The following is a 15,521-nucleotide window of genomic DNA, read 5'->3' as shown; positions in this document are numbered from 1 at the left end:
GTAAAGATTTACAACCTCAGAAACCCTGTACAGGGTCGCTATGGGTCGGAACCGACTTGACGGCACTTAACACCAACAACAAGCACCGTGGAGTCGGCTCTGACTCATAGTGATCCTGTACAGGGTTTCCAAGGCTGTAAATCTTTACAGGAGCAGAACGCCTCATCTTTCTCCCGCGGAACCGCTGGTAGTTTCGAACTGCCTACCTTCAAGTTAGCAGCCTGATTTGTAACCACTACACTACCAGAGCTCAGATATGTTGGTTTCCCTTAAATAGGTGAGGAAACCAAAGAGCACATAACAAACAACTCCTAACAAACACAGGCCAAGGCCTACAGTGTGTAGGAGGTGACATATAAAAAAGTCTCCTGCAATCTGCTGTAATAGCAAGTGACCAGGGATTTTCAAGAGCAGAGCTAGCTTTCAGAAAGAGAATAAGTCCATGAGTGCTGATCTTTTAATAAAAACATTCTCTTCATTGGTAGTCAGTAACCAGCAGTCCATGGAGAAAGAGCAATGGGAACCAGACGCAGAACCCCTCCCCGATCTAATTACAAACCAATTAACCCAGGCAGGCATAAACGAAGATCCTGGGGACATTTCAAGGGGCTTTTCTAAAGAAAATGCAGGCTTATACCTGCTCACATTCTAAAACCTTCCAGGCAGGTTTGGGTTTTTTGTTGTTTCATTTTTGATAATGAAACAATTTCATGATGTTGTTGTTAGGTGCCATCTATTCAATACCAACTCAGCAACCTTATGCACAACAGAACAAAACACTGCCCAGTCCTCTGCCAACCTCATAATTGTTGATACACTTGAGCCCATTGTCACTGCCAGTGTGCCAATCTATCATGTTAGGGGTCTTCCTCTTTTTCACCAAGCCTCCACTTTACCAAGAATGATGTCCTTCTCCAGGCACTCGTCCCTCCTGACAAAGTGTCCGAAGTATGAGAGATGAAGTCTGGTCATCCTGACTTCTAAGGAGGATTCAGGCTGTACTTCTTTCAACCAAGATTGGTTTGTTTTTTGGCAATCCGCAGTACTTTTAATATTCTCCTTCAACATCATACGAAGCTCAGGAGGAAATAGTAGTGGAGAGGAAAGAAAGGAACAGCAACCTGAACTCTAAAGAGAAAGAGGTCAGGGTGGCAACAGGGACTAACAAGTTATACAACAAACTGCACAGTGAACAGAAGGAAACTGGGCCGTGAGGCATGTGCCTGGGCCATCAGCCTTTGGGCATCAGAAGGCTTGCTTCTGCTACAGATGACTATAATGTGGGGTATTGATCAAGTGACTACTGGGCAAAGGTGAGATGGCTCCAGTCTAGATTGGGTGTGAAAGCAGAGTCAGGAAAATCAGGGGTACTGGAAATCAAGGGATGCAGACGTTGAATGATGATGAGAGAGAGCATGGCTTCCCCACGCTAGAGACACGTCTAAGAATTTGACTGCCTATAGATATCCAGTAAGGTATCTTGGACCTTCAAGAAGATAGTAGGCAATTAGAGATCAGGCTAAATGGGATGACTGCACAAACTGGTGAGTTCATTTTTTATTTTCAAGTATATTTATTTCTGGCTACAGAATGTGGCATATATAGAAAAGCAAAATGATGAAAATAATCTAAGCCCACTACTCAGAAGATACATGAAGCGACTCTTTGGGTAGTTAAGGCCCAAAGAAACATGCTTCATCTTGTGCAAATATGAGGGGATTTCAAAATGTTAATGGAAACATTCCATGATTTTTTCATTGTCTTTACACAAACTTTTTGAAGACCCGTTGCATCACTCATCTATAAAGACATCCAAACTTCTTTTTTTAATTCAAAGTAGGAAAGCATATGGCATATTCCTTTTGTAACCTACTTGTCTCAGTTAAAAAATAAATAAAATACATTCTGAAAGAAAATACATAGTTTCATATCACTTTAGTACCTAGATAGTATTCAACATATGGTTATAATTTATTTAATTCCTTATAGGTTAGAAGGAATCCTAGTGTGGTACTGTAGGATAAGCACTGGACTACAAGGTCAGTTTGAATTGCAAGGTCGGTGGTTCAAACTCACCAGTTGTTCCTTAGAAACACTATACAAGGTCACTATGAGTCGCCATGTGGCCATCATGGGCTAGAAATTTATCTCTTCTCAGTTTTGAAATCATTATAGACAATGTTACAATAAATATCTTTGCCAACAAAGCTCAGTACATAGCCAGGAGAACTATTTTAGGATAAATCCCTGTAAGTAAAATTGCTAGAACAAAGGGCATGCACATTTTTAAAGAATGTAGATAGTATTCCAAATTCCCCTTCATAAAAGTCATGCAAACTCCTACTCCTGGATCCTGCCACGAGTATATAAGGTTTCCCATTTTCTCACATTCTCAATGAAGTGTACTGTATGAGCTATTCGCCCACCTGTCTACCAGCTTGCCATATTGTGGTGGCTTGGGTGTTGCTATGGTGCTGGATGCTATGCACCAGCATTTCACATATCTGCAAGGTTAGCTAGGATGGACATGTTTCAGCATAGCTTCCAGATGAATACAAACTGTGGTGGTGGTGGTGGTGGTGGTGATGTGCCATGGAGTGGGTTCCAACTCATAGCGACCCTGTACAGGGTTTCTGAGGCTGTAAACCTTTATGGGAGCAGAAAACCTCATCTTTCTCCCACTGAACAGCTGATAGTTTTGAACTGCTGACCTTAAGGTTCACAGCCCAATTCGTAACCACTATGCTACCAGAGCCCGACTTGTAACCACTATGCTACTAGGAAGATAAATCTGGCAGTCTAGCTCAGAAAAGCAACCAATGAAAATCTTATGGATCGCAACAGAGCATTATATGACTTATTTGCTTTGAACATGTCCTTTAGAGGGAACCACTACTATAGAAGGACATCATGTTTGGTGAAACAGCGGGCCAGTGGAGGCGTGGAAGGCTGTCGGTGAGATGGACTGGCACAACAGTCACACCATGAACTTGAACATCCTAGTGACTGTAAGGATGATGCTGCCCCCGGCAATGTTTCGTTCTCTCGTACGTACATGGTGGCAGTTATTCTTCTCTCTGAGGACTCTTTTTTTTTAATGTTTTATTGTGAATTATATGATAGTTTACATGGGGGAACTTTAGTTTTACATTCATTCCATCGTATATCATCTCATTGCCATGGTTCCAATCCCCTCCATGCATCATCAACCACCCAAAGGGTATATCCCAGAAACCCGCCCCCTACACTTTCCCCTCCTCTCCCCAGTTTTCGGCCCACAGTTCCTTTCCCTCTCTGGTCCAAAGTCCCCAGTCGCTTCATCACTCCACATCGTCATCTCTGTCTCTATCTCAGGCATCTCTGTTTCTCTGGGTAGAGTCCCGCTCTCGGCTCTTCTCTGTTGATGGTCACAGAGGCCTCCACTCCTATCCTGGATAATTAATCACTCCCTTCCTTGTTACAAAACTTCTACCTTTGCATTTCCAACCCTCATAATCCGTCCTGATAAGCATTATTCACTACAGTATCACGAGTTACCCATCTGTATCTCCTTTCATCAGCTCCGCCCAGACAGATTGAATAGTACCTACTGGAGATTCTGCCTTCCACCATGCTCCCTAGCACCAGGATCCCTCTTGAAAGCTTGTAAGCCAGTCACTTCTTGCCTTTGTAGTCTCCCCCTCCCCATTTGAGTATCCAATGTCCAAGCTGCCCTTCTCCATCCACTCTGTGTGTGGGGGTGTGTGTGAATGTTTCTTGCTGTGAGGATTTGTTCCCTCTTTTGAGTCACTGCTCCATAGGTATAGGTCAAGTTCATCAGACTGTATCAGCTCACTCTTTTTACCCCCCCCTCTTCTTTCCTCTCCTGGTTGAGCTCCGATCATTCAGTCATCCGGTCCAGGTCACGTGGGTATCATTTGCAAGTGTAGACACTCCTGTGCATATGTCCTCTCTTCCCGTCAGCTGGTAGCTCCACTCTTCTCTCGAGTTCTCCGGGGCCACGCCATTGACTCTGGGCCCAAGAGTCCCCAGGCCTCTTCACACTGCTTGCCAACCAGGTCCCCAACTGGGTCCACAGAAGTCCACTGAACATTGTAGGGCTTAGCTTGCTGCTTCATTGCTGCTTTTACCCCACTTCCCCCCATCGGTGATGTGTGTGGTCACCAATCAGAGCATGCATTTCCGTTGAGTCTTAATCTTCTCTAAGGACTCTTGGTGGTATAGTGATTAGCAGTTTGGCTGCTACCTGAAAGGTCAGCAGTTCAAAAACACCAGCCACTGCATGGTAGAAAAGATATGGCAATCTGGACAGAAGCCAATCTAGGGGCTAGCAAGTCTGTCACAAGCTCTGGGTGCCACTTCGGGGATAGGGGGGCCACTAATGAGTAGTTTCTATTCACCATCATAGTTTCCATCACCAGCTTTGAAAGATCATTCAGCAATTCTAAACTAATTGTCATAGGCATGACTTTCCATAGATATGACTCTGGTTCTATTCTACTCTCGCACAAAGTAGCTATGAGTTGGAATCAACTAGAGGCAAGGATTGGTGGGCTATTTTTTTGTTTTTCACCTATCTATCTGGACTCCTGGTGTGGTGCTGTAGGATCCGCACTGGACTGCGAACCACAAGGTCAGCAGTTCAAACCTACCAGTTGCTCCTCAGAAACCCTGTGAGCTGAAACTAACTCAACAGCACTTAACAACAACACCATGCCCCTTGGGGCCTAGGACAGAGCTTTTTTGTGGTGAATTTGTTCAATATTTGTTAAAGAAAGTAAATTAACTGAATTCAAATATTTAAATGTATAATTTAGACCCAAAGTAACTCAGAAGGCAGAATGTGACACAGTGTAGAAAACAGCATTATGTAAATTAAGAATAGAATAGAGAAAAGACTGCTTTGTTTTGAAGTCCAAAATCTTCTTAGCATGACTCTACCCTTGGGTTTCAAACAAAATCCTTGCCAATGACACCCATAATCAACATGCTCATTTAGTTATGCATTCATTTATTCAAATGCTTATTAGGAGTCTATTGAGCACTAAGCACATCGATGAAGTAAAACACAGTCATTGCATTGAGTGGTTTTACAAAGGAATTGGAGAGAGAAAAAAAAAGCAAACACATGGATTCAACAACGTTTCGTAAGCACTCATGGTGGTTGTTGTTAAGTGGCAAGATGGTGGACTAGGCAGACATGCTACACAGATCCTCTAAAACAAAGATATGAGAGACCAAATGAAACAGATACAGATGATAATCCTTAAACCCTGAGCTTCAGAGAAGGCTAGAGAAATGGATTGAAGACTGACTAAGAAGCCGAACTGGGAGGTGAGAGAGGAGACACACACAGGTCAGCTATTGGCTGGCCTGATTTGGTGCCTCCATCTTATACTTTTGTGAGCAGCATTCCATTCAGATGGCAGCCTGATGGCGCAGACACACACCTGTGGCAACCAGAAAGGGTTGATTTCTCTCCTTGTGACCAGAGGTGTGGTTAGTCCCCACCTTCACATACATCTGTACAGTCCTTGCTTTGCCAGTAGTTGGAGCCATCCTGTTGTGAGTTGACATCACCTAGGTCTACAGGAGGCCCATCTAGAGCCAGGCATGTCACCACCACCACCACCACCACCACCACCACCACCTTATGAGTCTCTTGGCTGACAGAAAGTGCCAACCTATACCAAGCACTCTGGGCCCCACAGTTTTCTATAAGTCCGGTCCTGGCCCTGCTCCTACTTTCTTCCTTCCTTTGGTATTCCCCTGCCCCTCTTATCTCACCCTTCCTTTGTTTTTTATCCTTTCTGTCTCTGCTTTCCTTTTTTTTTTTTCTGTTTCTATTTTCTTTTTCCCCTCCCCTTCTTCTTTCCTGTCTTTCCTGTTTTTTACTTTTTCTTTACTATTCTCTTATTACTTTCTCTTTCTTCTTCCCTCTCCCTTGTTTTGTTTGTAATTTTTCTTTCTTTCGTTTTATTTTCCTTTCTCTTTTTAGTTATTATATTCGCTTTTCTTACTGCTGCCTGTTTAGTTTTTTCTCCTTTATGTTTTTTTGTTGTTGTTGTTGTTTGTTTTCTCATGTGAGTGTGTGTTTCATCTTGCCTGACTTTATAGAAGACAACAACTGTGCCCAAACAGCCAGGCCACAACCATACCCCTTGAAACCCACCCACTGGGCAAGAAGCCTCTTCCAGCTCCTGTACTACCTGATCAGTGATTGACAGCAGCCAACCCCAGCCACACACATAAGAACAGCAAACAGAGAACTGTACACACATTTCCATTCTCTATCACACCTACCAGGAGGCAGGTGGTGAGTGCCTAAGAACACATCACCAATAAACACTCACAGTGTGCCAGGACCCAGGGATACATAAATCAAAAATACCTGGTCTGTGACCTCTAGAAGTTTTACAATCTCACAGAGAAGAGTCTATAGCATTTAGCCAACTTTGCCATGGAGGGTTAGCACTATATACACCATAATACTGTGTAAGGCAGATGGCACCATACTGTGGTAGGAAAAGGAGCCCTGCTGGTGCTGTGGGTTAGGCACTGGGCTGCTAACAGCAAGGTCATCAGTTCAAACCCACCAGCCATTTCTTGGGAGAAAGATGAGGCCATTTGTTCCGAAACCCTACACAGAGTCACTATGAGTCAGAATTCACTCTAAGCCAGTGGGTCGGTTTGGTTGGTCAGAAATCAGTCAGAACTGGCTTTGAATTTATTATGATTTTCTATTTTCTGTTTCTATGACCTTGGGCAGGCCACCTAAACATCATCTGGTAGGTTAGTGGGCTTGAACTGCTGACCTAGCAGTTAGTGGTCCAGTGCTTATCTTCCAGCACCACACCAGGACTCCTCGGCCCAGTCACAGATATTAGAAATGTTTACTGTACTCAGCTACTGACGTTCAGTCTACCTTAGAAGACAGGCCTGGTAATCTACTTCCAACAACACAGTCATTGAAAACCCTACAGTGTAGTTCCACTCTGACACACGTGCGGTTGCCATGAGTTGAAACTGACTCAACAGAAACTGTTGTTGTTCTAATCCAGAAAGCCTTGTACGTGAGAGTAAGGGCAGCAGGGTAGCGAGCGACTAGGTGAGCCATAAAGAAGGCCTATAACACACAGCTGACAATAGTAAGTAGCAGTCACAAGCCAACACAGTAGGGGGCACTGTTTTGTAAAATGTCTCCTGCATCGGGAGGGACAGGGCAACGTCAGGGGTGAGAGAGTGAGGAGACAGCCTGCGAGGACCAGCAAGGAGAGCTGGCTTCTTGCCATCTTGTGCTGAGGGACAGCCCTGCTCTGGAGTGTCCCTGTTTCATTTCACATCAGGAAAGTGATTAAATTAATCGCCTTAAACCAGTTCTGCATTTCATGTGCATAATACCCATAATTTGGGGTTTGAATACAATTGCAGTAAATTATACTAATCACAGGAAAACTTCATTAAACTAATAGAGGTTTATTCAAAAGTGTAGTTTTAAGCAATCAGCATTCCCTAGTTGAATGATGTCTTCTTATTTTATAATAAAAGATATAGAATACTTCAAAACTCTATTTACTGGAAGTCCTTTTTTTTCCTAGTCTCTAAGGTTTTAAAATAATGGGAGTTTTTAGAAAATGTTACCCATTTGGATTTATGCTTAATTTTTAAACCCTGAGCCATATTTAAAAACAAAACTCAAAAAGCCAACAATCTCAAAACAAAAAACCTGGCAGCAAATTTAAGTAGAAATAGTCATTAGAATTCAGCTCTCTATTCTGAAAATTTCTGGACTTCAAAACAGGGCAGTTTAATTTACACATTTCAAATTGCCTTACATGACATAGGTTGGAGCAGAGAAAACCCACGTATCTACTACTTACTACACTTACACGTTCTGTGTTGGTTCACGCGGGAATCAGATGGCGTATTCAAGCAGGGTAACTGAGTATTGTTTAATAAGAAGATTATTTACCACAGTGTAGGTCGGGCTAAGGAGAATTAATGACACTCTGGGTTGAGCAACAGCTGGGAGCTATTATCATTTAGGCCAGAAGTGGGAGGGGCAGAGGAGTCAGCAACAGGAGGGAGGCTGACCATCAGGAGCTTTGGCCTGTGGGCAGGGATGCAGCCGATTTATAATGACCTGGCAGGGAAAGTTGGTAGACTAAAATCCCAATCTCACTCTGCATTCCTCCTCCCTTCTCATGGTACCTCCCATTGGCCAAACCCAAAAGGAAGCCAAAGAGTTGTTGTTGGGGTTGTTAAGTGCCATTGAGTCAATTCTAACTCATAGCAACCCTGTACAGGGTTTCTGAGGAGCAGTTAGTGGGTTTGAACTGCCAACCTTGTGGTTCACAGTCCAGTGTTGATCTTACAGTGTCACATCATTCTGCATGCAGTCCATTCGTGGGAAAACAAAGCAAGGTAGAGAAGGACAGAGAGTGGATCCAGAGAAGCAAATGAAAAATATTCAACACTCACTCCCAAACATACACATAAACACCAATGCACATCTTCCATCTTGTAACAACTTCAGTTAGCAAGTACTTTAGCATATTTTTCAAATATACAACTGACCCATAGCAGACACTCAGATATATTTATTTCATAGATCAATGAAATGTGTTATTTGCAATTGAACTAATTTTTTTCTTATTTCTAATAATTACATTGCTTTATAAGTTTATTTTTAAATGGCAAACTTCTTTTGTATTCAAAGATCTTTGTATGGAGAATGGTATGCGATGTTGTCATTGTTGTTACGTGCCATCGAGGCCATTCTGATTCATAGCAACCCTGTATAGGGTTTCTAAAAAGTGGCTAGTGAGTCTGAACCAGTGACCCTGTAGTTAGCAGCCCAATACTTATCCTACAGCACTATACCAGGACTCCTAAGCTCTGTTAAATGGTAGGACAATTTTCTTAATAGTTCAGGTTGTTGTTGTTAAGTGCCATTAAGTCAGTTTAGACTCATAAGGTTTCCAAGGAGCACCTGGTGGGCCTGAACTGCCGACCTTGTGCTTAGCGGTTCAGTACATATGCTATACTTGAGTAATGGTACCTGACAAAATCATTTCCTGTTGACCACCGAGGTAGACCAAGTTGTCCAGAAAGTCGATCAATCTTTCACTTCAGTTTGCCTATGAGATACCAATGCCCTGACAGCGTATCCTTCCTTCTTAAATGATGAAGTAAGTGTTTTTAACACACAAGCTTTGCCAATGAAGCCAAAATAAATTTCCAAAACATTTTGAGCAAGCATGATTTCACAATCTCAGACAGTTTGTTAGTGGCAGATGTGCGGTCTAGTCCAGATGCTTGCTAGTCACTGGTTGCATGGGCGCAAACAAGCAATCTGGGCTCCCTTATCTGAAAAAACTAAGGGGTTGGACTTTGATCCCTAAGGCCCCTGGCAGCTCTAATGTCCCCATGACTGTAGGTTCTGCAAACCTCTGAACCTTCCTCTGGGAAACACACTCTATCTAAGTACATCAAATATCAAAACACACAGTGTTTACCCATTCTGATCAAACGGCCAGCATGTCATTTGACCCTTTCAGAAAATTATGGATGTGAAATCCAACTTTCTGTGTATATCAAGCACATTTGGGTGTAGTTTCATCGTTGGAAGAAACAAGTAAATGAGACTCATTTACTGAGATCTTTTTCAATGGGCATTTTTAAGTAGACGGAGAGGCGAAGAATGCTGACCTATTGCCAGGAACATGATTTTCCCTGTGGGCCTAGAAGACTGGCTCTGATCCATCCCGACTCTGCCACCTGGTTTCCTTGGTAACCAAGGACCTAGATCTGTGAGATGTTTGCAGGACATCTGGCAGGATTAAGGTAAAGATTACTGCTATTGGAGATCAAGCCCATAACCTTAGCCTTCCTAGACCCTATGCTAATTAAAAGTCACCAGGCAGGGATGTGGAACAACCAAACACTGCTGGTCAGTCAGGTTAGAAGGTAGACTCTGGAGCTAGCCTGCTTGAGATCAGATACCTGCTCTGTCTCTCCACAGTGACAGAAACTTAAGCAATTTAATTTGCCTCTCTGGGCCTCAATTCCTCATCTGTAACATAAATTTTAAATGCCTTCTTTGTGCGGTTGTTGGCAGGATTAAATACACTGAAATACTAAAATGACATAGAACTATACAAAGCCAGCACTCATTGTGAATTAACTAGTTAGTGGTTGGTTATGTGCTGTGGAGTTGGTTCTGACTCATAGCGACCCTGTATAGGGTTTCTGATGCTGTAAATTCTTTATGGAAGCAGAAAGCCTCATCTTCCTCCCACAGAACAGCTGGTAGTTTCAAACTGCTGACCTTGTGGTTAGCAACCCACCTCATAACCACTCTGTGATCAGAGCTCCTTGAGTTAACCAGTAAATAGTAATTGTTTAATGATTACAAAACACCGATAAAGAGATTTTCAAGAATATCATACACAATATTATTAGAGGATCTACCACTCATCTGTCAATGGAGACTGCCGTGTTGTTATGACGTTCAATAGGTTTCAGCAGTTTTCAGACTAAGGCAGACCAGGAAGAAAGGCCTGGTGATCTACTTTCAAAAATTGACCAGTGAAAATCCTAAGGATCTCAATATTGTGCACAGGGTCTGGGTCTGACTTGACGGCAGCTAAAAACAACAGCAGATCCAACCTACAGAAATATATTAAGAGATTTCTTACTTAATTCCCCACCTGAAGTATGGCATACAGAATATTTCCTGACTTTCTTTGTAAGGTTAGCTAACATCAGGCTAAGCCTCTGGGAGCTACTTTAGGGAACTTGAGAAGAATCGATGCATTTGAATTATGGTGTTGGTGAAGAACATTGAATATACCATGGTCTTCCGTCACACAGTGGGCTAATGTGTCAGACTGCAAAGTCATTTGAACTGCAAGGTCGGTGGTTCAAGCTCACCAGCTGCTCTTTGGAAACCCTTATACAGGGTCGCTATGAGTCTGAATTGACTCAATGACACTTAACAACAACAACAACAACCAGGAGAATGGACAGATGTGTCTTGGAAGAAGTACGGCCAGAATGATCTTTAGAAACAAGGATGGCAAGACTTTGCCATGTTTGGACATGTCTGGACGACATCATGCTTGGTAGAGAACAGGGTGGACAAAAAAAGAGGAAGAACCTCACAAGATGGATTGATACAGTGGCTGCAACAATGGGCTCAAACCTAACAATGATTGTGAGGTGGCACAGGACCTGGCCGTGTTTCCTTCTGTTGTCCATTGGGGCTGCTGTGAGTTGGAACCGACTCAATGGCTTCTAACAATAGCCACAGCAAGGGTTTAACAGAGGATTCGCGTTGCATAAGAGCAGCTGGATAAAAGTATCACACCCTCCACACACACGCACACACATTGTTTCCAAGGGCGTAGGGAGTCCCATCGTCTCCCGACTCAGACCCTGGAAACACTCAGCAGTGACTCGTGAGCAGCCGGGCTCACAGTGAGTGTCACCACAACTCTCATCACTGGGTGCATTTGACTTAACTGCCATATGGCGGTTCAGAAGAGCTCCTTTGTAGTTTGATGGTCTGGAAACAACTGAGGCTCTCTTCACATTCCATGTTGCTGGCTCATTTCTGCTGGGAAAAAGAGGAGGCTGCCCGAGCAAACCTTCACCTTGATGTGCAGAAGGAAGCCTTATGAGCAGACTTTAGTCACAATTCAAGTCTGAATAAATTAACTTGTTAGATAGATGGGTAAAGACCATTAGTTTATAAGCATTTATCAATCAGTAAACGATTCTTGAACATTAATATGTGCCACATTGAGACAGTCTGCTGGGAGAAAGGGATGAAGAAAGTGGTGATGATAATAGAATGTATTGGAGATGAGAGTCAGAAACAGCTTCCAGAAACAAGCTCTAGTTGTAAAACAGTATAATCTATTGAGCTCTTCCTAAGCCCGGGTCCTCAGCTGAATATTTTACTTATGTTATTTCAATGAATTCTCTTACCAGAATCACACAGCTAATAAATGTAGAGCAGAGGTTTCAATCTTGGTCGGTTTTAAGCAAAACCCTCTCCACTCCAGTCAACTCCCTTCCAGTCCATTCCACTAGGCAGCTGTGGGAAGGTGGATGCGGGGATAGTAGATGTTGTTACTACATGGTGGTAAGAAACAACTCTCTTTGTCAGGTGCTGGAATTTCACCATTACCTGCAGGGGAACGCTTGCTGACTCTCCCAAATCTAGACTCTAAAATGGCACTGAACGCTTAGCAAGAAGTGATCAAAATTGAATCTCTACTGAAAACATAACTGCTAAACAGATTCACACCAGCTGTTTGCTTTGCTCTCTTTAATTAACACACTCTGAATGTAGATTAGAAGAAATGTTAAAAGCTGCCCAACTTTGGTAGAAGAAATTTGTGCTATGTTGAACTAACCTGGACCATTACTCTTGCCCAGTCAGAACTCTGATTAGAAAAATCAGCAATTTTTTCTGCTTCAATAGTTTTTGAGCACATGGCTGATGTTTGATGCTCAGTTGGGATTCATCTCCATATCCCATTAAGAAGCACAAGTATTTCTCAGGTAAGGTTTGCTTTTTGTTTTTGCTGGCTGCAATATCTGTGTAATATCCTTTCAGGGGCTCCTATGGGCTTAAATATATGACATTCAAAAAATAATATGTAAATGAATTTCTATCCATTTCATCAAGGGAGTTGTTTTTCTCCATTTGTAATCTTTTTTATGATTTGATTCTTCTTGCAGGAAACAGACAGAAAAGGTGCATTCCGGCCATCTTTGTTGCTTTGGGATCCACTCTCCGTGATGAACGTGGAAGCAAATCCCAAATGAAAGCTTCAGTTGTTCCAGAAGAACATTGCAGAGCTCAGTATTCCTGACCAAGTTGTGACACACAGAGTAGAACCTTCGATGAGAGCAATAGGACACCCATTGTCTGGGTAACCGTCAATCCACTAAGCCAGTCCTGAGTCACAGCAGTGTAGGGAGGTCTGTCAGTGATAGAGGGCAGCACATACACTTCCCAACCTGCTTTACCTCCAGATGTAGTCCAAGGCTGCCATACAAGGTTAACAGAAGACTACTGTCAAATTTCTAATGGACTTTCTTCATCCAAGGATTCTCAGACCTCCACTGGTCTTATCACAAAACCACCTTCGATTCTTACCATTACTTAGGCTGATTGGTACTAAATAAATTTGTTCACACCATTATCCGACTCCTGGACCACACTTTAAGTAGCATTGGACTAGAGTAGTCACTCCTTAGAATCACAATCATGCAGCCCATCAGAACTCACACACTTACCTCAGCTTGAATGGGGTATTGCACTGATGGGAAACCTAACATCCCATCCAAGATGCTACACACAAATTTGTTGACAAAGTAACAATAAAGATGCCTTCAGTGACCAACTCTCTTCTAGTTCTCTAAAACCACTTTTTATTTAAAGATTAGTTGGCTCTGTAGGGTAAGCACTGAATTGCTAACCAACTATAGCAGTTCAAGTCCACCAGTTGCTTCGAGAGAGAAAGATTTACAGCCTCAGAAACCTTCTACAGGGTCACTAAGAGTTGGAATCAACTCAATGGCAGTTTGGAGCTGGTTTTGTTATTGCTCTCAGGTCCCATCGAGTTGGTCCCTACTTAGCAATCCCATGTATAACAGAACCAGCAGACACTGCCTGGTCCTACACCATCCTCACAATTGCTTTGTTTGAGCCCATTATTGCAACCATCGTGTCACTACATCTTGTTGAATGTCTTCCCTTTTTTTTGACTTACCCTCTACTTTACTAAGCTTGATGACCTTTTCCAAGGATTTGTTGTTGTTAGGTGCCATTGAGTCGGTAATGACTCATAGCAACCCTATGCACAACATTGGCCCCTTCTAATAACATGTTCAAAGTAGAGGCAAAGTCTTAGCATCCTGGCTTCTAAGAACCATTCTGGCTGTACTTCTCCCAAGACAGATTTATTCATTCTTGTGGCAGATCATGGTATATTTCGTATTCTTCACCAACATAGACTATCATTCAAGTGCATCAATTCTTCTTTGGTCTTCCTTATTCATTGTGGAACTTTGAAATGCATATGAAGCAAATGAGTCAAGGCTCAATTAGTACAAGAAAATTTGCAAAAAAGACAGACAAAGAGAAAACATTTCTCCCAGCACCTCAAACCAAATACTATTAGCATTGTGTTTGAATTTATTTTCCATAGTAATAATTTATATTGTATATGTAATTAATAACTTACTTGTAAGCTTATTAGTATTCACAAATTACCATCTATGCTCATATTCTTAATGAGCTTAAGTTAGTGGCTGAATTCTCTTGGTATGTATTTTTTGATTGCTTCTTAATATTGTTGCACTAATTTTGTTGGAATCCACAATGTGTGAAAATATTCATTTCACATACAATCTTGACTAACAGTAATGGTTGTTGTTTTTATTAAGAGCAATCGAAGTTGGTTTCTGAGGAGCAGCTGGTGGCTTTGAACCACTGACCTTGCTTATCCTACACTGCCACACCAGGAGTAGTTCCTCAAACACAATCAAATATTAGATGATTGTTTAAAATGAATTTCACTTGTTTCTTAGAAAGGTTGTCCCTCTACAACTTTTTTTCCCCATTTTTGAAATAGCAGATAATGTATGGGAAGGTATTTTGTAAACTGGTTGAACTGCAAGGTTGGTGGTACAAATTCACCAGCCATTCCTTAGAAACCCAATACAGGGTCGCTATGAACCAACTTGACGGCACCTAACAACAACAACAACAACAACAAGCACAATATAAATGCTATTAATTATTATCTAGTATCAGTGAATGCATGATTGTGAAATGGAAAAAGGTAAATTGTATTTCATCAAAATGTATATGTTCTTCTCTTCAGAAATCACTTAAAATAATGAAAAGATAAGCCACAGACTATGATAAAATACTTGTCGAGAATGCATTTGATGAAGGATGTTGTTGTTGTTAAGTGCCGTCGAGTTGGATCCAACCCAATAGCGACCCTATACAGGATTCCCGAAGAGCAACTGGTGAAGATATACAAGTATAAACCCGTGCCATCCAGTCCTTTCCGACTCATAGCCATAGGGCAGAGTAGAATTGGCCCATTGGGTTTCCAAAGCTGTAACCCTTTATAGAAGCTGACTGCTGTATGGTTTACCCTAGAGTGGTGTGTTTAAACCACTGACCTTTCAGTTAGTAATGGAAAGACTCATAGCAAGCCTGTTACAACAGAACCAAACACTGCCTGGCCCTACCACTCCAAACAATCACTTCTAGGTTACAGCACTGTTGCCAGTCGATCTTGTTGAGGGTCTTTCTCTTTTTACGCTGAACCTCTACTTTACCAATCATGCTGTCTTTTTCCAAGGATTGGTCCCTACTGATAACATGTTCAAAGTACTTGAGACAAAGTCTTGTCATCCTTGCTTCTAAGAAGTATTCTGTTTGTACTTCTTCCAAGACAGATTTGTTTGTTCTTCTGGTTGTTGTC

This window comes from Chrysochloris asiatica, unplaced genomic scaffold (genome assembly GCF_000296735.1).
Source record: "Chrysochloris asiatica unplaced genomic scaffold, ChrAsi1.0 scaffold00031, whole genome shotgun sequence".
Classification (NCBI taxonomy): domain Eukaryota; kingdom Metazoa; phylum Chordata; class Mammalia; order Afrosoricida; family Chrysochloridae; genus Chrysochloris; species Chrysochloris asiatica.
Note: the sequence above shows the minus strand (reverse complement) of the source record.